Genomic DNA, 25,440 nt, shown 5'->3' on the forward strand with positions numbered 1-25,440 from the left:
TGAAGCCACTTCAAGGACCTTTCACCGGCACTCCTTGACCTGGAATTCCCATTGTGCCTCCCTGGTCTTCACCTCAACAAAGCTATGTTGTAAAGCATTGTAATTGTGAAGCCAACAGGAAACTAAAGGTTACCTGGGAAGCAGGGCTATAGCCAGAGAAAAAATTCAGAGGGAGTTTTGAAAATTTCGGGGGGGGGGGGTGTTGAACCCCTAGACACCCCCCCCCCCGGCTACAGGCCTGCTGGGAAGGTTAGGAGCTTGAACACTGTTCTCACCCTAAATATCTCAGTGTCACCTTAGAGTGAACACTAATGTTTAGGAAACACTGTGCGAACACCAAGCACAAAGTATCCTGTGGAAACTTACTAATAGTGAATGAGGTGCAAACCCAAAATTAATAAGAACATCAGCCCTGACCTTGTCTTACTCAACTGCTGAGTATGCCTGCCCCATCTGGCATAAATATGCTCATGTGAAGCAGATGAATATAGCACTGAATGAGATATGTAGAATAATAAGACATCATGGGATGTCTTAAACGTACACCTGTTGATAGACTTCATAAACTAGCTGGCATTACCCTCCCTGATGTGCAATGGGAAGTTGCTGCCAATTGCGAGAGAAATAAGGTTGAAGACTGTGAAAGCCACCCACTGCATGGCTATCATCCTCCTCCCAGTAGACTTAAATCAAGGAAAAGTTTCATAAGAACCACAACTCCTCTAAATGTTCCTCCAGCAACAGCAAGAATATCCCTTTCGGCTATCCATGAACTGCTTCAAATTGCTTGATTTCAGTAGAAAGAGGGGAGACTCAAGATATTAAACAGTACTTCACTCGCACTAACCTTTTACTATCCTTCCACTACTATGGGTCAGAATATACTTGTGCCAGGATCCTACATTGTAGTGCAATTATTCGCTGACAGAGTTAGATCACCCTTGAACTATGCAACTCCTGCAATTAATAATAATGTAGGGCACCATATGGACAAATAGTCAGTGTGTGTGACTGACATCCCATTGTGCACAGCTACATAAGGATATATCACAGATAAATTTAACAGGTTGTGGATAACACAAATACATTACTCTAAAGTAAATGTTAATGGTAGTTTGACCAATTATTTGTAGCATTACAACACCATCTTTTAAATAAAACACCTGGAGAAAAATGACTTGCCTGAAAACATTACAACATCCTGTGTGATATGCTACTGACTCAATAATAAATTACAAGTGTTTGAAATCAATGCAAATGTTTGCTGTTGCAACCACATTTATGATAGTGCATTACAATGAGACGAATGCATAATAACTATGCCAAGTGAGAGAAGTTGAGTAGAACGTATAATATGGTTTCTAATCTATTTCATACATATAATAATTAACATAACTAATAGTGTGTGCTTTCTACCAAAACCTATCTATAATTTTCAGGAATCTAAATACCTGCCTTTCATGGTGATATTTAGGACATTAACACCACTTTTGGGGAGGGGGGGTCATATATCTGTGGCATGTCCTGTTGCATTACAAAGCAAATCGTATCATTTCTCGGATAGCAGCACACATTGTTCTTTTTTGCCTTTCCCCCCCTGAAATCATTAATTTTCAGATTTATTACATGAATGAGTACAGTTCCGGCCCTTTCAGTTAAAAAAAAAACTTGGGGGAAAAACTTTGAGGACACAAGACTTTCCTTTCCAATTTTGCTACTCTTGAGTAGACCGGAAGCATTGATCTGGAAAGATAGAAACCATTTAGGAGATATAGACTAACTATTAGCCAGGGCTGCCTGTAGAATGCATGCAAGGTCTTTGCTGCAACAATTCCACCATCTATCTCTCAGCACAAGTTCTGGTTGTGACTTATGAAGCCCTATAGAATTTAGGTCCAGGTTATCTAAAGGACTTCTTCCATATGATCCTGACTGGTTTTGAGTTCTTACAGGGAGATCTTATTTTCCTATCAACCTCACAGACTCTGTTCTGTCCCAACACCTTCACAAGTTCTGTTGGGAACATATAAGAGGGACTTCTTGGTGGCCGTTCCAAGTCTAGAGATGGCAATCTGGTGTCAAATTAATCTCAAATTAATCTTGAGTGAGCCTTCAAAGTCCTGCTTGAAAAAAAAGGTCATTCTGGAAGCAGGCAAACAACCGCATCAGACAGGGTGAAATCAGCATCCTAGGATGCTTTCACCCTGTTTGGGGGACGAAAGCTGACATCGGACAATGTAGAATCCTGACACCATGTGACTGCCAGCATAAGCCCTGCCCTGAGCCAGGGTGAAAGCGTTGCTGGACGCTTTCACCTTAACACGGGAGGCTTCCCATGCTGTGCTGGTTCCAATGAAGCCAGCACAGGGCCTCCCTGTGAGGGCAACACTTTCTCCATGCGATGGGGAAAGTGTTGCCGAAAGGGAGCTGCACACGGGGTGACAGTTTCACCCTGCTGCTATCTCTTTTCTCACCAGAAGCCAAACAAAAGAGGTTGCTTCACTTGGCCTTTCTTACAAGGTTAATTTTTTTTTTATTACAAGCAGGTCTTTGAAGGCTTACTCAATGAGAAAGTCTTTCAAAATGTGCAACATTTTCTATTCTTGTTTTAATTTTTAATAGCCATATTTTTAACTGCTTTTAATTCTGTTGCTAGTTTAGTTATATGTTTCATTTTTGTATGGGGTGAATTTCTTTTTACTGAATCTCCTTTTCCTGGACTAGGAAGAAGTTGAAATACAGAAGACTCTAAGACCCCTACAACAATGCCATATCTGCTTTGAACTGGATTATATGGCAGTGTAAACTCATGTAATACAGTTCAAAGCAGATGTGAATTATCTGCATTAATAATCTGGATTATATGGCATTGTCAAAGGGGCCTCAGTTAACAAGCACCCATGGAAATTGGCACACGTCAGATAAATGTAGTTTTTGATTGCTTGAGAATTACTATTAAAATAGGCCTAACTAATTTAATATCCCATATTATGCTCTGTAATATTAACATCAATACAGATATAGACTCTGTGTTGATATTAATATTGAAATACTGTAATTAAAAACAAATGAAGACAACTCTAACTTAGCACATCATAGTTACTTTATTGTAAAAACATTTTTACAATAAAACTAAATGCTTGAGTTTGTTAACCGAAGGTCTATTGTAGAAAACAAGAACAGCAGCAGAAACAACAGCAACAATTAGAATTGTTTTCTCAGATACAATGAAAAAACACATACATCCAGGATTATATAAAATTATGTCATATGATATCTTATCCCATAGATGTAACAAATAAAACTCAAAGACATTACCTCCTGGCCTTGGCAGCTCTCAAACTTTTATGAGTCTAAAAAATAACTTCACTGTTTTCTAAATAGTTTCACAACATAATTATTGGAACCATATTAATGCTTTTGAACTTAGCACTTCCTTGAAACAACAAGCAACTCAATTCAAATAAGATGCTCAGGGAAGAAGCCTTTACCTTTCAACTTCAGAAAAAAATTAGTATATATGATTAATATCAGTTAATAAATATCCAACCACTGATGCAAATAAAAAGTAGTCTTTCTATAGGTATTGGAAATTTATCTAGCATTAAAGACATCCAATATGATTAAGTGCTTCCAACATTCCCATTCAACCACAGAACCCCTTGAGTGATCTTGGACAAGTGACACTCTTAGCCTCAATGAAAGGCAAAGGCAAATCTTTCTGAACAAACCTTGCCAAGAAAACCCTGTGATAGACTCACAATAAGATTGTCATAAATCAGAAATTACTTGAAGGCAGAAAGCAAAAATAAAATATATGAGCTAAAACCATTTACATATTGAAACCTGATGCCATCACAAACAAGAAAAATAAATAATGAATAAAAACTGACAAAAATAACCAACACCCAGACCATATATTACAGTTTTAAACATCTGCATAATACAAACTGCAGAGTTCCTCAGTATGTTTTGCAGAGCCAAGGGCTCCACGGAGCATACTTTGAGAACTGCTAGTCAGCGATGTAACCACAGTTTACCTTCCTTGTGAACTGTAATCCACTCCCTTCAAATCATCCCTTATGTGACAATAAAATTTGCCAAATCCAATGGGAAACATTTTCATGTTGTACCAGTAATGGGTGCTCATTTCTATTATTGTGTGTACAAAGGTTGAGGAAATAGCAGTGCATATCTTTGTCCTGCCTACTTATGGCTTGTTTCTTATCCAGTGCTGATATGCTGCTCTAAGGGTCACCCCTGATGATATGTGGCCTTCAAATGAAGAAAAAATGTCCATGTGATATAGAGAATGGCAGATGTGCTTTACATGTATATGAGTCTCAGTGTACAAGTCAGAAGCATCCTTCCCTAATATACTCCAGAACTTAGAAAAGTTACCTTTTTTGGAATTTTGACTCCTGAAACCATGTTGCCATCGCTCCTCATAGCTGGATGATTCTGGGAAATGTAGTCCATAAATCATAGCATACGAGTTCTTCCCTCTCTTCCTCACCAATCAATGTATAAAGACCATGTGAATTCTCCTACTTTAGTGCAGTGGTGGGGAGGGAATATTGGTTTGCAATCCTATCCTCCACAGAGGAGAGGCCAGCATTAATGACAGGGAGGGTGGGTTTGGATGACCTACTTAAAGTAGCCCCATCCTCTTTCTCCCCTTCTTTGGAGAATGTTGATCCCCTCCTTCTGCCTTTCACGTTATAAATCTTGTCTTGGTTGTTTCAGGGTTGAGTAGAAGTTTTTTCCTCTCATTCTTCTTCCCTACCTACGCTACACTATCACAGATGACTTGGCAACTGGTGTCATAAACTGGACTTTCTTGCCAATGTTGGAGGAAATGTAAGTCAGTGAGTAACTTTTAGCACATTTTTGATGAAATATGGGACTTTGTAATGCTCCTGTTTACAGGGTTGGTGCTAGATAATTTTCGAGTGTAACCACCAGTATTCCCCCCCCCCCAACCAATCAGCTGAGGGGGAAAAGGAAGGGGCCTGAGGCTGTTAGGAATGGTGGGAGTTGAAGTCCAAAACACCTGGAGGGCCCAATTTTGCCCATGCCTGGTCACAAGTCACAAAGGGGCCTTACCAATATCTCACAAGTGGAACAGCAAAGGCAACAGGACAGACCTTGCTAGGGAAGGAAACAAGTGGTGCTTTCCCTCTCTCTCTTTTTTTGCTTGGCCTCAGGAGCTGTTTTTCTTCAAAACAGGAAAGGAGAGGGAAGGGGGAAATGACCATGCTCCTGAAGGCATCAAAATCAGGGAGAGGATTGAGAAAGCAGTTGCCCTCCAACTCCGAGTGGTCTTGGATAGCACACACTTTCTTGACCAATTTCAAACTGGCTTCCGAGCCAGAGACGGAATTGAGACTGCTATGGTCACCTTAGTAGATGATCTTTGTCTCAACACTGACAGGAGGAATGTGTGCCCCTGGAGGTGCTTCTAGATTCTTAGTGGCCTTCAATACAATTGACCATGGTTTCCTTCTGGAATGCCTGGAGGGATTGGGAATCAAAGGCACTGTGCTGCTGTAGTTCCAGTTATACCTCTCAGGCAGGTTCCAGATGATGGTGTTTGGGGATAGCTCCTCCTCCAAAAAGGAGCTGTTATGTGGTGTCCCACAAGGTGTCATTCTGTCCCTAATGCTCTTTAATATCATCCATAGGCATGGGGCGAGATGTTATCAGTATGCTGATGACACTCAAATATATTTATCCATGCCTTCAAAAACAGTTTCGGCTAAGGATAGCGTGTCTCCTCTGAATGAATTCCTGGAGGAGGTAATGGGCTGGATGAGGAAAAACACATTGAAACGGAATTCATACAAATAGAGGTGTTTGCCAGCAAGGGTCCTGATCTGGGGATGGAGGTGTGTCAATCAGTTCTGGATGGGGTTACACTCCCTCTGAAAGGCTGTGTTCACAGCTTGGGATTGCTCCTGGATCCATTTCTCCATATGTCAGCCCAGGTAGTTGCGATGCTCAGGAGTACTTCCTATCAACTTTGGCTTATCCACCAGCTATACCCCTTCCTAGATTTGGAGGAACTTAAGATGGTAGTGCATGTTCTTGTAACTTCAAGGTTGGACTTCTGCAATGTGCTTTACGTTGTACCCTTGTACCAAGTTTGGAAACTCCAGTTGGTTCAAAATACAGCAGCCAGACTGGTTACAGGAACATCTAGGAGTGAGCATATTACACCTATCCTAAAGTCACTCCACTGGCTGCCAATTAGTTTCCAGGCAAAGTATAAGGTATTGGTTTTGACCTTTAAAGCTCTATGGTTTGGGTCCAGGTTACCTTCAGGATCACCTTCTCCCATAAATCCGCCCCCAACACTGAGTTCCTCTGGGGGGCATCTGTTCCAGCCTGCCAGAACCCAACTGGCAACCACCACCCAGAGGACTTTTCATCAGCCCATAATGACTGGAACAACCTGCTAGTAGAGCTCCGACAGCTAGATAAGCTGTCACAATTTAAGACACAAGTAAAGACCTATCTCTTCCAGCAGGCCTACACAGACAGTTTTAATGATAAATTTTAAACTTCCACTCTTTGTCTAACTTTAGTTTGGTGTATTTTAATAGGTGTTTTATGGAAACATGTTTTAATATGTGTACCGTACAGTGTTTTAAAATGTGTGTGTGTTTAGATTGTGTTTTAGCAATGTTGTTACCCATCCCCAGCTGTGAGGAGAAGCAGATAAATAAATTATTATTATTATTATTATTATTATTATTATTATTATTATTATTATTTGTACACACACACACATATATACATGTGTGTGAGAGAGAAAGAGAGAATCCATCAGAGGGATTGTTGGATCAGTTATAGGCCACATGAACATATTGCACCAGTACATCACTGGGTGCATCTTACTAAGAAATCCCCCTAGGGTTGCCAAAAACCCCCCCAATAACTGAGTTCAAATGTTTCTTAATATTTAATGAAGATTTGTCCCTGATTAACATTGTCTATTATCAATTTATGTCAAGTCATATATACAATCTCGCTGAACTCATCAATTTCTGGGCTGTTTACAAAAAGGCAGCCTCATACACAGTACTACGTGTTGCAGTAATTCTGTATTTTTCAGAACAAAACAGAACACAACCTTTTAACAGATTTAAAATGCATGAACACTTCTGACAAAAGCTGGAATCAATACTTGGTGTGCATCAGTGAGGTTGTGTAGGGAAGAACATCTTTAACTTTTGGAACATGCTATCAACACTGTGGATTAATTCTCAAGTGCGCCTGTGGAAATAAAAATCCGGTGGTTGGGGTTATTTTTAAACTGAGGAAATGGAACTGTTCCTTCCGAGCATAACCAATAGTTGTGCCCCTTCCCTTATATTTGAATTAGATTTGCAGAAGGTGTGGGTGTGAGCCATCAGACAGGATCTGAGTTGTAAAATGTTTGTTTAAAAGTCCCAAGAGAGAGCAGGAGAAACGGGCAATAAAATAACATAATGCTACCTCCTGGAAAAAGTTCTGTTCCCTTTGGAACCTACAAGGATGTTAAGCCCAACAGTTCCCACACTGCTTTTTTAGCATGCAAAATGGAAGTGGAAGACAATGGTCTTGTACTGTTTTCCTTCCAAAGGCTTCACTAACCCAAGTGTAAAACAGACAGACATTGTGTATTTTGAATGCATTGTTGAGTAGCTGATGGGCAATGTGATCCTTTAATCCAAAAGTAGACCAAGGATGGCCTCAGACCACAAGATTCTGCCCATAATTATTTGTTCCCCTTAATCCATCCAGACTTTCCAGATATGTCTGTTTAACTGTCAATATAGAGCAAATTGCGACCGTGATGCTCTCTTACACTACACATACGATTCTATGGCAACTGCTACTGAATCCTGGGATTTGCAGTTAGGGGAGTTAGATTTCTTAGCCAAAGAGCCATAATGCCTCACCAACCAACCTACAACCTCCAGAATTCAATAGAACATTGCCATAGCAGTTAAAGTGGAATGATAGCACTATAATCGTTAAGTGTGAAAGGCCCCCAGGAGCAAAAAGTCAATGTTCTAAAAGTCTGCATGATTTAACTTTCAAAAAATGTTAGTTTTTCAAAAGTTGAAGTGGACTTTCAGTCACTTCTGCCCCCCCCCCCCCCTATTTTTTGTATCCCTGCAAAGGTGCTGGGATATAAAATGTGTCCCTGAACCCACTGTAGTTCCCTGCTATAGTGAAATATCATCAGGGATAAGCAATTGCCTCTGCCAAAGTAACTTCTTTTATCCAATATGTAGCAAATCCCAAAAGAAGGGGATGTTCTTCCTAGTTCAATTCAGGAAGAGAGGAGAACTGAAGAAAGAAGCTGCAGTCCACAGGGATAAGGATCAGCCCCTTTTATTTTGAATAATATTGTAGGCTTTTCATTTATAGAGGAGGTGTGCATGTTTGTGTGCATAAAGGGTAAAGGTTTTCCCTTGACATTAAGTCTAGTCGAGTCCGACTCTAGGGGTAGGTGCTCATCTCCATTTCTAAGCCAAAGAACCAGCGTTGACCACCTCCAAGGTCATGTGGCTGGCATGACTGCATGGAGCACCATTACCTTCCTGCAGAAGCGGTACTTATTGATCTACTCACATTGGCATGTTTTTGAACTGCTAGGTTGGCAGAAGCTGGGGCTAACAGCAGGAGCTCACCCCACTCCCCGGATTCAAACCATCGACCTTTCAGACAGCAAGTTCAGCAGCTCAGCGGTTTAACCTGCTGTGCCACCAGGCTCCGTTTGTGTGCATATGCACATCCGACTTTAATGCAATCCCTAGTTACGAACTGACCACACCTCTCCCTCTCTGCCATGAAATCTTAGTGCTCAGCCAAAGCATGTCTGTATCTCTCCCCTCTCCCCTTTATTTCTATATCTCACCCCTCACTTTCCTTTTTTCTTCATGTGTGACAACATTTTATTTTCATGGCACAATGCTCAATGGAATTTGTGGTTTGGTAAGGCAGCAGCATTCTTCAACAGAAAAGGATTAATACCTGGTCAAACTACAGCTCTGGGGATTCCATGGCATTGAAACAGGACAGTTAAAGTGGTGTCAAGCTGCATTCATTCTACAGTGTAGATACACCTCCGGGAAGCTGAGGCAGGATAAATAGGAAAGGCTCCTTGAAGGAAGGGTTTCCTATTTCTTTGGTTTTCCTTTCCATTGCTGGAAGTTTTGATGTTCTAACACTTTTTTGTTTTTAAAAGAAGGAACTCCAAGCATGCAGCAACTGTAATGTACACCTTTTGGCCAAATTACAGACACTCCCCTCATGCCAGCAGCATGCACCAAGCCTTTTCCGACTCACATACAAATGTACCCTTCCATTTTGCATACAAATTCAATTTAAGAATGAACCTACAAAATATTATACGTAACATGGGGACTTTCTGTACTAACCAGAGCCAACCCTGTTTAGATTCTCAGCTCAGACACATGCCTTTGAAGTATTTGGGTAAAAGAAGTAGAATTTCTATTATGTGTTTGAAAGAATGTTTATCTTGTATTTATGGCATTAGGTTTTACCTCCAAAGTTACTGTAGGATTGAACTAAAGCTCAGTAATTATGTTTTGCACTTGGCACCTCATTAGATACTTGCAACTTTAAGAAAATAAGTTATTGTTGTATCTTCAAGTTGTTTCTGACTTATAGTAACCCTAAGGTTCATCTACATGGGATTTTCTACCCAAGGCCATCCAGCTGGTTTCCATTTTATGAATAATTTGTTGTATTGTTTGTTGTCTTTTTCAAAAATTCAACTTAAATTGCAGTTTTGGTTGCAATTTTCATTTACGATTATCCACAGAGAATTTAGAAAGTGGTACAAAATTGGCACTCGATATAGGACCAAAACTGGAAAGCATAAAATACATTCCATTATAAGGGTGAGTTGGAACCACCTTGAAGACATATATCAATAGCAATAACTTAACTATCCGTATGTTCTTCATATTGAACATTTCAGAGAACGTCAAAAATATTATGCCAGAAAGTTCATACAAAGCCCTAGCCAAAATCCATGGGAGTGGCACTACAGTTCAAAGCTTGCATATTTTTTGAGCACAACAAATAGTAAAGGAAGGAAAGAGAACTACAAAACAATGAATTCACCTAGTTCATGGCACAGGGTTTTCCCTTGAGAGAAGAGGCGATCAAGACCTACTCAGGGAAGGAAAATATTTGTCAAGCAGCCAAGAAAATCCCATTCCATGGGGTAGGAATTTGTGAAGCAGAAGTTGAGAATTTAAAGATAACTATGATCCTTTGAGATTTCTTACCTTAAAAAACCATATGAAATGCATGGGGTCATTATAGGTGAAATGAGACACACACAAACACTGAAATTAATCCTAATCACTGGGGTGTGGTTGGGGGGGGGAGTTGATGGGGAGGTTGAGGAAGGAGAACAACAACCACTAGCAACAAATGCCTTATCAGTAACAAAAAAGGAGATGTGAGAACTCAAACCACAAATACCATAGAGCTTTCAAGGATACAGCATGGAATACCTTCTCTTCTTGCTCTCAGCCTAAATACTTGGTTACAGGTGCCAGAAGCAGAGGAACAGCAAAAAGAGCTGTAATCTGATGTTATTTTTTCTTATGTTTACATGCTGGAAGGAGCTGCTTTGAATCAAGGCTATACACTCTTCCAAGCATTTTAAAAATCTGCTTTTTTAATGTATTTTTAAAAGAACTTTCACACCTTTTTTTTGCATGTTTTAATTGTAATGAAGTATTGCCTCATAGCTAGTACCTGGTCTAGTCAATGAAAATCCATGGGCTTCCCTCCCAGGATCTATTTCACTTCTTATGCCAAGTGTAAGATGGGTGTAATAGTGCACTAATGATAGACATGAACAATGATCAAGAAGGATATTAGCTGTAGCACAAAGTTTCTCATCTCCTGTGCCAGTTTATCCTGCCTATAATACTTATTGGTACTATTTTTCTTATTGATATTTGCATCATTTTTGCAAATGACACTATTGTAGGTGCATCCTAAAGAGCAGACTGTGGAGAAGTTTCAAAGTCCTTTTCATGACTTATGCATGACTGTAGAGGTCAGCTCCAGGTTATCTTTTCAATATCAGCCTACTCAGATTTTGAGATCTTCTGAGGAGGCCTTCTCTCTATCCTACAATCCTCACAAAGAGTGGGAGGAATGTTTGGTGGCTGCTCCCAGGTTCTGGAACTCATTTTGTAGGCACAGTAGACTGACATTGTCATACTTGCCTTTCTATGGATACGTGAAGACTTTTTTTTTGTTTTAATAGGCAATGAAGGCTGATTGTTCCAGAGGAATAGTGCTTGCATGGTTTACCAAACTGTCTGTTTCTTGTTCACTTTTTAACAATGATGTTTTAATTGTTTTATTTTTATTTTTTATTTTTTAATATATTTTATTGAAGTTTTACCTTATAAGATAAATTATCAAAAGAGTGAGAACATTTGATTGTATAGAAAGCAGGAAAACTGCTATTAAAAATGATCAAAAAGGGAGAGGGAGAGAGAGAGAAAAAAAACCCAAAAACCAAAAACAAAGCTAAAGTGTCCACATATATATATATATATATATATATATATATATATATATATATATATAAACAAATGGTGATATAAAAATGCAAAAGTACGAGGGCTATCCAGAAAGTAGGTTACGTTTTGGATTTTAAAAAGGACGAAGTATAGGATAAATCATTTACCATATGCAGCTGAAATACACATTCCAATACTACAATCTTATGTAGTCTCCATTGAAATTTAGGCACGTTTCATATAGATAAATGAGTTTGAAAAGTACAGCTCCAGTAAATTCCTGGCTTGTCTCCTCAGCTCTTCCCCCTTCTCCTTTCCTGCAGCGTAGTCAAAACGCTGCACTGCCAGCCACGCCCCATTGTTGGAAACGGAGGAGAGAGGCGGCAAATTTACTGGGACAGACCTTTACAAACTCATTTATCTATAAGAAATGTGCCTAGATTTCAGTGGGGATTACATGAGATTGTAGTATTGGAATGTGCCTTTCAGCTGCATATGGTAAATGATTTATCCTAAACTTTGTCCTTTTTAAAATCCAAAACGTAACCTACTTTCTGGTTAGCCCTCGTACTTGGCAAAGAAACACACCAAAAAGCAAAAGCAAAAAAGCATTAGCACTGGCATTAAACACTTCGAGTAAAATCGCTAGGTTAGAAGCAGCTGACATTGGTAATGTTCTAATAATAACTAAACACAACTGTCTATTCTAAACAATATCTGAAAAATATGCACCACAGTAAAGGTTCAAAACATAGAACACAATATGTATATTAGAGCATCATATACATAATATTGTTAACAATAATACAAATAATAATATAACTGATGATCCAATTCTGTCAGCTGTAGTGGCACACAGTCGTAACTTACAGAGTATAAAGATTTTTAGACTGCAATCATCCAGATTTAATTGCTACACAGTGCAGTTTTCAGTATAAAACATATATCAGACATATATCAACAAGACTCCAACTAAAGTTTGTTAGCGACACAGTATGTGTACGTTCAGTCTCTTCAAAATGGCATGTAATATGCTGTAAAACTAAATATATCAGTGTTCAAATCAATTGACTCAAACCTGTCTTGGAGTCAAAACAAATCAAAGTCTCTGTAGTCTTGGAGTAGTTCTATAGGACTCCTCAGGATGTAAATGCAGTCAATTGGCTGTAGCTTCAGTTTGTAACAAATGTTGCAGTCATTTACAGTTCCCAGCCAGGAAGCCTGATCAGATAGAGATTATTTTAAAGTGGCTGGCTGTGAATCGAAGTAAGCTGTTTACATAAGCCATTTACTACTGGTTCCCAGGTTTATTCCAGTTGCAGTTAACCCTTCATCTGGTAAGCGGCAATGTTTTGAATATTTGTATTGTTAGCTCAGCTTCAAGTTTTATGTTCGCAATGTCTATGTGCTGATTGTGGATTCTATAGGCTCGCACTAAGACCACGTGACGAGCATGCCTGGCCATTTTATCTCACACACCCTCCGCACACACACACACACCCTCCCACCCACCCCAACCCATGCCATAAGCCTACGTGACGAGCATGCCTGGCCATCTTATCACACCCCCTCCACACACACCCCCTCCCACCCACCCCAACACATGCCATAAGCCTACGTGACAGGCATGCCTGGCCATCTTATCTCACCCCACCACCAATCCCAATCCACCCCCCCCCCCCCACACACACACACACTCCACTCCCCAACAGCAGGGACTCACTCAAATGCCGGGGAATGGAGGCAAGCCCGGGCATGTTTCAGAGAAGCATGGAGTGGAGAGGCCTATGGGGCCAAGAGACACAGGCCTACACATAGCCATGGTGCTTGGGTGAAATGTGCAGCCAGGGGACCATGTGCTTGCTCTAAGACCCCACATGAATGCTCTGTGACCAATAGGAAAACTTTTAGGCCCCATGAGGTGATCATGTGATAATGGGCCACCCTCATTAGGGTGGAATTAAGGAATGAATATCCCAAGTGAGTTTAGGGCAGCCCCTGACTAGTTTCAGAGAAGCAGAAATATGGAATCAGCAGGGGCCAGTTAAAGGATTTTCTCTTTCTGTTGCTGGTCTTATTCTCCCAGAGTGGTTTTTGGGGAAGGAGACTACATGCTTATAAAATGAAAGAATGGGATGTTTTAAAACACTTAATGTGTTGATATAATTATAATAATGATCATTTATTTCTTATAACCCGCCTCCATTTCCCTGAAGGGACTCAGCCTGGCTCACATGGGGACAAGCCCTAAAAACATCAGTTTGATGTACAATTAAAACACAATTCAATACAATTTACAAGATTAAACATAGCAAAAAAAAAACCAGTTATTTAAAACACCTTAAAATGAACACAACCATCAAAAGTGGAACTATCCAAGTTGCATGGAAGGGGTAGGCTGAAGAAGGTTTTGCTCATTTCTTCAGCAGACATTTATTTTAACCAGAGAGAGAAATGTGATGGTTCTCCAAAGTAGCAAAACTATGTTAAAACAATTGTTCTTAATGGTTAATCGGTTGGTGGGAAAAGACTGAAGAGCACTTGAAGTTCAGAGTCAGCTTTGAGCAAAAAATAAATAAATAATAAGAGAACCAATTAAGCAGTCTGATGGGCACCTCTTACCAAGTTGCTTTCCTGTTACACTTGGAAGATTAACTGTTATGGTTGAGCCTTCTGGCTCCGGTACTAGGAGACGTGGTCGTAAGACTCCTCGAGAGTCAGACTCTTTTGAGGAGCGTGAAAGGAAACGGCTCCGGGACTTATTTGCAGAACCAACAGATGAAGACTCATTTGAGGGTTTTACTGAGGGAATGGAGGAAGAGATGGTTAGCTCAGAGGAGGATGACATGGAGTGGACTCGTGTGAGGGAGGATTTGGGTGTCACCGGCAATGATAGCATGGGAGGCGATTGGCGGGTTGCAGGATCAGACCCATGGACGGGCTGGAGGGATGGAGCAGGATCCACAGCTGGAGATGCTGTGGGGCGTAGTCAAAGGTGTTTTAGCTCTGATGAGGATGATGATGATGAGGCACCTGGAATTAGGATAGCAGCTGACAGCGATGAGGAGTTATGAATTGGGATAAAATGGGGTTTAGGATCAATGGCTAATTGCGTTGGGCAAGGTAATCTGGACGAACGCTTGGGCTCTTGTTGGGGAACTTCCTGAAGACGGGTGTGATTCGTTGCTGGATACGTAAGTTACCAAGGACACTGGGCATAGACGGCGGGAGGAACTGTGTGGGGTTTTTCTGTGCAACTTGTGTTTAATCTTGATAGCTTGGACCTCCGTCGTCTTTTTGACGGACATTAATTACCTACTCTGGATTGACGCTGGACTGACTGACTGACTACGACCCTGGACTATCCCTTCTGTGGCTATCGGTGGAACTTGTGGACGTCTGCACTTGGCTTTCGACCTTGGACCGGATTGGGACCCATGCTGACCGTCGTTACCCTGATTGATGTGCCTGGACCCGGATTTCGCTCGTTGCACGGAGGAGTAAACAGCCTGAGTTACTCATCTGTAGCTTTTGAGTAGCAGAGAGGAATCTGCTGCCAGTTTTTTGTGTTCATTTTGACCTCTGTTTTCCAACTTTTGTTTGTTTAAATTGTCAGGCTGAAGTAAGCACTTTTGCTTTAAGCCAGATTAAACTCCTGTTTAATCCGGTTTATCCTTTCGAACCGTTTTAATTCAAACGGAGCTGTTTCTGTTACTTTTCACACTGAAGACAAGTGTTTGCCTAGTCCTTTGCTTCCTACGGGCATTTCTTAGTTCTGTAACTTTAATAAACTGTGTTGTACTCTATTTGGTGGCGTTCTGTCTATGACATTAACTGCCCCAAGGCTTACTGCATTAGGGCTGCAGTTCTGCTCATAGTTACACTCCTGCTTATATCTCATAGATATCAGGGATACCTGTGTTTAATGTTGAACAAGATTGCAGACTTCATCATCACTAACTTTTGCAAATATAGCTCCTCTATTTGTTGTTAAGAAGAAGCATTGCTTATGGCAACACTGTTCAGTTTCTGCTAAAATGAATATAGGCTAACTGTACACCAGTTATGGGATAAACTGGGGCCATGGTTATTAATACACCTTCCCAACACCAACCCCCCCCCCCCAAAAAAAGCTGCAGTGGTACCTATTAAGTGTAGAAATCAGCTAGGCCAGGTCCCACCACCGGACTATATCCCCAATTGGATATGAGTGAATACCCTACTCACTGTTGGCTGTTTTTTTAAAAAAACAATGTGTGTAAAGTTTTTAAAAATGTAATAAAATAATTGGCTTTGAAATGCCCAATGTGGATTTTATTTTATGGGGTGAGGGTAGTTCCCTTTAAAATACATTTTTATGAACTCCTTAGGATAAAAAAAGGAAAAATGTGTATGGAGTAAAGCCACAACAAAACCATGAAATAAAAGAAATCATATTTATTTCGGTGAGAATGCTTCCCTTTAAAATACATTTCATGAATTCCTTAGAGCAGGGGTCCCCAAATTAAGGCCCGGGGCCCGGATGTGGCCTTCCAAGGTCATTTACCTGGCCCCCGCCCTCAGTTTTAGACTTAGGCTCGCCCAAAGTCTGAAATGACTTGAAAGCACACAACAACAAAAATCCTACTTAACTTGACTGAGATATTGGCCAGAAGCAGGCCCACACTTCCCATTGAAATCCTGAAAGATTTACAGTATATTGGTTAAAACTATTTTTATTTTTAAATATTGCATTGTTCTTTCATTTACTAATATTGTGCTATAGTAATAATATAATATATTGTATATACATATAATATTGATAATAACTTATTTATTTATTTATTACAGTATTTCTACCCCCGCCCTTCTCGCCCAATAGGGAACTCAGGGCGGCTAATAATAATAAAATATAATAATATTGTATAATATAATAATATAAATCATATGTAGTTAAATAGGCACCGCTCCGGCGGGAAGGTAACAGCGCTCCATGCAGTCATGCCGGCCACATGACCTTGGAGGTGTCTACGGACAACGCCGGCTCTTCGGCTTAGAAATGGAGATGAGCACCAACCCCCAGAATCGGACACGACTGGACTTAACGTCAGGGGAAACCTTTACCTTTTTTGCCTCTATAGTGGTATTGTACAATATATTAATATATAATGCTAATATTGTACTATGCTAATAATATAATATATTGTATGTACATACAACTTGTAAGCCGCTCTGAGTCCACTTTGAAGTGAGAGAGGGTGGGGTATAAATGTAGCAAATAAATAAATAAATAAATAAATGTTGGGGGGGCGTGTTTACATTACAAATAAGATATGTGCAGTGTGCATAGGAATTTGTTCGTTTTTAAAAAAATGATAATTTGGCCCCTCAACATTCTGAGGGACTATGAACCGGCCCTCCACTTAAAAAGTTTGAAGACCCCTGCCTTAGGGGATAAAGTCACATACATACAATAAATACATCTACAACCCTTCTACCCTTTTTTCAAAATAAAATATGGTGCTCACAGCTGTAGATACCAACGTTTTCATTCCTCTTGCTTCTGGAAAAGAAAGTCTCTTAGCACATGTGCGCTCATCTGAAAAATATGACCACACCTCCATAGGCTGACCTTTTAGCTCAATAACCAACCATATGGCTACATGAGGTCTACAGGTCATATGTCAATCAAACGGGGGTTCCTAGTTTTAAAAGAAAATGGAATTTTCCACACACATGGTGCTTAAAGGTAAAAGTAAAGGTTTCCCCTGACGTTAAGTCCAGTCGTGGCTGACTCTGTGGGGTTGGTGCTCATCTCCATTTCTAGGCCAAAGAGCCGGAGTTGTCCGTAGATGCCTCCAAGGTCATGTGGATGGCATGACTGCATAGTGCTTACAGCATGTTAAAAAATTGACTCTTGGAAGGGAAAAGGGGTGGCTTTTCATCAGCCAATCAGAGAGAAAACCTGTCAAGGCATAAAAGGAGGGGGTGGGGTTGAAGAAAGTCTTTTTGAGGGCTCTGCATGACGACAGTCTACAGCAAATTTACATTGGTAAGTATTATTGTATGTTTTAAATTATCAGTATTCGTATTAGAACTGCTTTTTTATTTTAGTTTAGTTAAATTCAGTTATACAAATACAGCTCCTCAAAAAGGTGTGAGAGTTGTTTGATAGATGTAATAAGTCCTAAATAAAGGATTTTGGTTCCCATTTGGCCGATTATTTTTATACTTAGCTATTTTTGTTTGAATTAATATTACTTCATATACCGTATATACTCAAAGATAAGCCGAGTTTTTCAGCCCTTATTTATGAGCTGAAAAAGCCTCCCTTGGCTTATAATCGGGTCAAGGCCAGCAAGGAGCCTGCAGGCTATTGCTTGCAATATGTGATCCATTTCTCTCTTCTCCCATTATCAGTGTGTTTACTTTTCCAAAGCCTCCCGCTCTTAATCAAGTTAATCATGTTTTGAAAAGAGAAACACTCTTACAAGTCAAGAAGAAGAAAATATATATATTCATTAATCTTATGAAAGAATTTTCCCATGAAATATTTGTTAAACTCTCCTACAGATATATAGGTATTAACCCCTTGCAAGATTTTGCCATCTCTATGTACTTTAATATGTGTATCTGTCTATATACATTAATTTTATATATGAATTTCCCCTCATATGTTTGCAAGTCTCTGCAAATATCTATATAAAGAGAGATGTCTGGATCGATATGAATATATTCTTACCTACCTATATTACAGGAGGGAAAAGCACACACACACACAGAGGGGATTTGCAAATGTTTCAGGGGGAAATGCATATGTGAAATTAGTATCTATAATTATAGATCTATATCTAGCTCTGCATTGTTTATATAAGCATTGAATGTTTGCCTGTTACTATGTTGGAAGCCGGCCAGAGTCCCCATGGGGAGATAGGGTGGGATCCAAATGAAGTTGTTGTTGTTGTTGTTGTTATGTTATTGTTGATACCATATTGTTTTTGTTGCCCCTACTTTTCCACTTATAGAGCTAGTTTGTTTTTCTTTGAAATACGGTAAATATTCAAAAACATTTAACCTACTGATGCCTCAATTAATGAAATTTTATTGGTATCTATTTTTATTTTGAAATTTACCCATAGCTGCTGCATTTCCCAACCTCGGCTTATACTCGAGTCAATAAGTTATCCCAGTTTTTTGTGGTAAAATTAGGTGCCTCGGCTTATATTCGAGTCGGCTTACACTCGAGTATATACTGTAGTAATAATAATTGTGTATGCGTGTGTGCATAGATATAGTTCAGATGTTCTGGTTTTTATTCTAATGTGTGTTAGAGATGTTGTAGATTACAGCCTCTATGCAACAGCTTTTGGCTGTTTTTTAAAGGCTATGGTCAGGGGTCTTTCTTAAAAAGTCAGTTCATTTTAAATACTGAAGTTAAAGTATTTTAACTTGAGTTAAACTGAAACTTTTCACTTTAAAAAAAAAAGATTATTTAGGCTGCTAGAAATCATTAAAATTAACTATCCATAACTTAGACTGTTTCTTAAATTGAGGTTCATATTTATTTGGTAGATTGAAGGTTTAATTAATTTTAAGTTGGGTGTTATATTTGGTCTTAGATGTTGGAATTGGCTGATCTGTTGTGTGTGTGTGTGTTTGTTTATAGAAGTATTAAGGTAATATCATTATTAACACAAATCACAGCTATATAGATTAAAAAGGAATTTTGCTAAGTTTAAATGATTATTGAAAACAGCCTGTTACATTTCTATAATCTAGATTAATAGACTCATAGAATATTAGAGTTGGAAAAAATCTTGTGGGCCATCCAGTCCAACCGCCTTGCCAAGAAGCAAGAAAATCGCATTCAAAGCATCCCTGGCAGATGGCCATCTAGCCTCTGTTTCAGAGCCTCCAAAGCAGGAGCCTCCACCACACTCTGGGGCAGAGAGTTCCACTGCTGAACAGCTCTTCTCACAGCTAGGAAGTTCTTCCTAATGTTCAGGTGGAATTTCCTTTCCTGTAGTTTGAAGCCAATGTTCCAATGCATCCTAGTCTCCGGGGCAGCAGAAAACAAGCTTGCTCCCTCCTCCCCATGACTCCCCCCCCCTCACTTATTTATACATGGCCCTCATCCTGTCTCCTCTCAGGTAAACAGAAAGCATTTAGAGATCACTATGAGGGTACATTTTCCAGTCCTTTGAAAACTGAATGGGCAAGCATACATCATTTTCAATGCATCTTAGATGTGAAACTTAATTCATAAAGCATCAATAATATTATTCAAACAAAAACTTCACCTGCTTGAATGTACACACATAGAAATCCTTGTGTAAAACAATGGCATTGTAAATTAGTTGTAATCTGATTTACCAACTTTTATTCTAAATTTGAACAGACAAATAAGCAAAAGAATCTTAGATAATGCTCTGTACTTACATTCCGTATTTTTTTTTTAAAAAAACCCTTTAATTTCATTTATACTGTCTCAAATAATTTTCATTTCTACCATCACATAAAAACAGTCTCTCCTTGCAATTTCAAAAATAGTTGACTAAATGTTTCTCTCCTCTTGTTTAAAAAACTGATTGATAATTTGATACAGAATATAGAATGGAAAATGTAACCAAATTGTACCTCACTAAGTAGCACTTATTATAACCTGAAGAGTTTGGACAAAGAAAAATAATGATGAGAAAAAAAAGCTACAAATACTGGTCCAAGTTGAAAGGCAAATTTAAAAATTATTAAGAAGTCAAACTGAATTTAATAAAAAAGTGAAAACATGGCACTTCTCTTAAATAGTAAGAGAATAACGGCTAACATTAGCAATTAAAGCACATCCGCTATACAGTTAAGTTTCTAAACAGAATCAATGTCTCTAATAAACACATCATGTTAAATTTAAATCTTCTATATGAGTGAAAAGTCTTTTTATAATCCCTTAAATGTCAATATTTAAGTATTAAGTATCCAGACTCATGAAAATAAACATTCTTTTTCTTTACTTTCTTATCTCACCCCCCATCCCTTAAAAATTTTGGACGATAAGGCTGGGCCTGAACTAAGGGAAGTGAAACAAACTAAACTAGAGGAATCAGAATTATCCAATGGGTAGTTTTATATTCTCAAACTGAATTTCAAAAACTGACACAAATGCTGGTCACAATATTATAGAATATTTACAGTGATTCCTTTAAAGATAAAATTAAATGTTTTCAAAATATACACAGTAAAAATACAGAATAACTGCATTGAAAAATAAACAATGATATAAATAACATTTCAGCAGTACATTAATATAGTTGAGTAGTCAGGTTTACACCTTTGTTTAGAAAACATATTAAGCATCAAAAACTATATAAATCAATTATTTCAAGTAGGCTTTCTATAACAAGCTGAATAATAAAGAAATAAATAATAGCATAAATAAATAAATAATAGAAGCGCCAATATGTAATATAATAAATCTTTATTTATATAGTGTTTTTCTCCTTAAACGGGACCCAAAGCAGCTCACCATATTTTAAAAAACAAATCAAGTATACATATAACAAAAAACTATAAAACCATGTTGTTTACAGTAAGACATAAACATATCTAAAAACATTTATTAAATACAGTTGTTGTCGGAAACTCATCAATACAGATGGTAAACTTAGCACCATTTAAGTTATACAAACAATTTCCTGCATCTCTTCATGCATTTGCTGTATCTTCCTGTGAAAAGAGTCATAATGAAAATTCGGGTACGCGTTATCATCTAAGTTCTCTCTGAAACCATTTGAATAGTGGAGCTTAAAATCTTTACAGTAGGTGAATTGCTGTTTCAGAAGTAATCTGTTCATGAATGAATGTGTGTGTGTGTGTATGTTGTGTGTAGACAGCAGCAAATTTAGCCCTCCCCAACTTCACTTACACGCAGAGCCGGTCCAACAATGAGGCGAATTAAGCGGTCGCTTCGGGCGCAAAACGTATGGGGGCGCAGTCGAGACTGCTTTTTCTGTTGATTTGTTGTAAAACATGATGTTTTGGTGCTTAATTTGTAAAATCTTAATGTAATTTGATGTTTAATAGGCTTTTCCTTAATCCCTCCTATTATCCAACATTTTCGCTTATCTAACGCTTTTATTTTTCAGTGATTGGTTTGGGGGGGGGCACCAAAATTCTGTTCGCCTACACTTGAAAAATACCTAGGGGCGGCTCTGCTACATGTAAGTTACACGTAGCTGTGTGAGGTATCTTACTAGCTTTCTCACCAATAATGTTTTTAATGTTATGTCTAATTCTTCTGCCTGTATGTGATCTCACAGCAAGTAAACTTGTTTAATTCACAAAATACATGTATAGTAATCATCATCGCAACCATTCAATTCATACTATGAAACGCAGTTGCCGTACAGCATGGGGCAAGATAAAAAAATGTTTTGTTTTATGGTAATAGAAGTTCCATTTCAGCAGCAAATTAATTCTACCCCCCCCCCACCCATATCTCACTAGTTGACCTGTTGTTAGAAATGTTGTAGATTGCAGCCTCTATGCAACAGTTATGGGTGCGGGGGCTGCTTAGAGCTCTTATCTTATTAAACAGAATCTCCTGTCCTTTAAAGGCTAGGATGAGGGTAAAATGAGCCTATTTCACTTTTTGAAAAAGATTATTCAGGCTGGTAAAAGCATAAAAAGTTAATTATACATGTTGGAATATAAATATAGTTTTATAAGTTTCATAGTTTATTTTATTTATACATGGATCAGAGTACTTGCATTAAATTATTATTATTATTATTATTATTATTATTATTATTATTATTATTATTGACACAACAACATAGTCTGACACAGCAAACAAGACAGATATGCTGGATTTCGTATCACAGAATCACAAGTCGAACACTTGCCAAGTGTCTAGGACTGTGTAATGTATTTTCGGATGATGCGTGCAGATCCCAGTAGGGTGGCCTTTTGCAGTTGACAGATCATAATTTTGTCAATGTCTATTGTTTCCAAATGCCAGCTGAGATCTTTTGGCATGACACCCAGTGTGCCCATCACCACCGGGACCACCTGTACTGGTTTCTGCCAGAGTCTTTGAAGTTCAATCTTGAGGTCCTGATAGCGGCTGAGTTTTTCCTGTTGTTTTTCGTCAATGTGACTGTCACCTGGGATGGCAACATCAATGGTCCAAACCTTTTTCCTTTCCACAACTGTGATGTCTGGTGTGTTGTGTTCCAGAACTTTGTCAGTCTGGATTCGGAAGTCCCACAGTATCTTTGTGTGTTCATTCTCCAATACTTTTGCAGGTTTGTGATCCCACCAGTTTTTTACTGCTGAGAGGTGGTACTTGAGGCATACGTTCCAATGAATCATTTGGGCCACATAGTTGTGCCTCTGTTTGTAGTCTGTCTGTGCAATTTTCTTCCAGCAACTGAGGATATGATCAATGGTTTCGTCAGCTTCCTTGCACAGTCTGCATTTTGGGTCATCAGCTGATTTTTCAATCTTGGCCTTAATTGCATTTGTTGTGATGGCTTGCTCCTGGGCTGCAAGGATCAGGGCTTCTGTCTCCTTCTTCAGGGTCCCATTTGTGAGCCATAGCCAGGTATTCTCCTTATCAGCTTTTCCTTCAATTTTGTCAAGGAACTTTCCATGCAGTGTTTTGTTGTGCCAGCTGTCAGCTCTAGTTTGTAGTGCAGTTTTCTTGTACTGATTCTTTGTCTGCTGTCAGCCTACCCCTTCCATGCAACTTGGATAGTTCCACTTTTGATGGTTGTGTTCATTTTAAGGTGTTTTAAATAACTGTTTTTGCTATGTTTAATCTTGTAAATTGTATTGAATTGTGTTTTAATTGTACATCAAACTGATGTTTTTAGGGCTTGTCCCCATGTGAGCCAGGCTGAGTCCCTTCAGGGAAATGGAGGCGGGTTATAAGAAATAAATGATCATTATTATAATTATATCAACACATTAAGTGTTTTAAAACATCCCATTCTTTCATTTTATAAGCATGTAGTCTCCTTCCCCAAAAACCACTCTGGGAGAATAAGACCAGCAACAGAAAGGGAAAATCCTTCAACTGGCCCCTGCTGATTCCATATTTTTGCTTCTCTGAAACTAGTCAGGGGCTGCCCTAAACTCCCTTGGTATATTCATTCCTTAATTCCAGCCTAATGGGGGTGGCCCATTCAGGGCCGTAGTCAGAAAAAAATTTCGGGAGGGGGGTTTTGAAAATTTTGGGGGGGGGTTAATCCCTTGCACACACCCCTCCCCGCTACAAACCTGTCAATATCTGCTTGAGATAGTGCCTGGAGGGACTCTTAATGTTTTGTGTCTCATAGACTTAGCATGGGGATTTGGTTAACCAGTTAAAATTCATGTGTAAACCAGGTTTTTTTTTATAACCTGAAAAATTTCGGGGGGGGGGGGTTGAACCCCCTAAAACCGCCCCCTCGCTACAGGCCTGGGCCCATTATCATATGATCACCTCATGGGGCTTAAAAGTTTTCCTATTGGTCACAGAGCATTCACGTGGGGTCTAAGAGCAAGCATATGGTCCCCTGGCTGCACATTTTCCCCAAGCACCGTGGCTGTGTGTAGGACTGTGTCTCTTGGCCCCATAGGCCTCTGCACTCCATGCTTCTCTGAAACATGCCCGGGCTTGCCTCCATTCCCCGGCATGTGGGTACGTCCCTGCTGTTGGAGAGTGGGGTGGGGGTGGAGTGGGGTGGGTGGATTGGGGTTGGTGGTGGGGGTGAGATAAGATGGCCAGGCATGCCTGTCACGTAGGCTTATGGCATGTGTTGGGGTGGGTGGGAGGGTGTGTGTGTGTGTGTGGGGGGGGGGGGTGAGATAAGATGGCTAGGCATGCTCGTCACATGGTCTTATGGGATGGGAGGGGGTGGGGTTGAGCCAGGGGAGGGCCTTCCGGGGGTTGAGGCAGGACTTCCAGTGAAGGGGTGGGACATCAAGGCTTCAAGGGGGTGTGGCACCTGTCAAATTTTGAGTTTGATGGGAGGTGCCACCTTTTACTACTAACAGCATATTTAAAAAGTTTCACTGGAAATGCTTAAATAAGCCATAAAATCATCTGCTGCCAATCACTGTATAGCTGATTCAGAGGTGGAACTCAAGACCAAAGGTGGCACACTGGTGGGACAGGGCTAGCACTGAAGCATTTCAGGGAAAAACCAGAAACACAGATTGCTGGAAGATAAACAAACACTACTCCCTTGGAGAAGAAACTGCCATGTGCCTATGGGAATATTCACTTTCCCTTTGTAACTGTACCTTGCTTTGGTCTAGTGCTGATACCTATCAGACAGGCTGCTGCTCATCACTGCATCCCATTAGATGAGGTAAGAAAAAATATTATTGCATTTGAATTGATCAGTGGATCTTTGTGGCCACAGATCCAGCTTTAGTTCCTGGGGTGCCCGGGTAAGTGCTCTGCATGGAACCGAGTCACTTTAACCCTTCCTTGGCACAAGAACAGGGCCACTCACACTGTGCTCCTCCCCCAATCTTCAGGTGATCCTCTCAGCACGTAGAACTGCTTAAACATGAAGGGTTTTCAGGAACTAGTATAAGGTAGAGGTTGAACATCCCTTATCCATAATTCTGAAATCTAATATACTCCAAAATCCAAAATTGTCCATATGGGTACATGAGACAGTGACACGTTTGGTTTCTGATTACAGTAGAGTCTCACTTATCCAACATAAATGGGCCAGCAGAACGTTGGATAAGCGAATATGTTGGATAATAAGGAGAGATTAAGAAAAAGCCTATTAAACATCAAAATAGGTTATGATTTTACAAATTAAGCATCAAAACATCATGTTATATAACAAATTTGACAGAAAAAGTAGTTCAATAAGCTGTAATGCTATGT

General features: G+C 39.5%; 1 protein-coding gene across 1 annotated transcript in view; it reads left to right on the forward strand.

The window, feature by feature from the left end:
* The first annotated feature begins 17,538 nt into the window (after positions 1 to 17,538).
* Positions 17,539 to 25,440, forward strand: part of cd36 (CD36 molecule (CD36 blood group)) — a 122,902-nt gene continuing 115,000 nt past the window's right edge. The window contains exon 1 of the mRNA XM_008111515.3: positions 17,539 to 17,604. The gene's annotated coding sequence lies outside the window, so the exon portion shown is untranslated. The remainder of the gene's footprint in view (positions 17,605 to 25,440) is intronic.

Source organism: Anolis carolinensis, chromosome 5 (assembly GCF_035594765.1).
Source record: "Anolis carolinensis isolate JA03-04 chromosome 5, rAnoCar3.1.pri, whole genome shotgun sequence".
In the NCBI taxonomy this organism is placed as follows: Eukaryota; Metazoa; Chordata; class Lepidosauria; order Squamata; family Dactyloidae; genus Anolis; species Anolis carolinensis.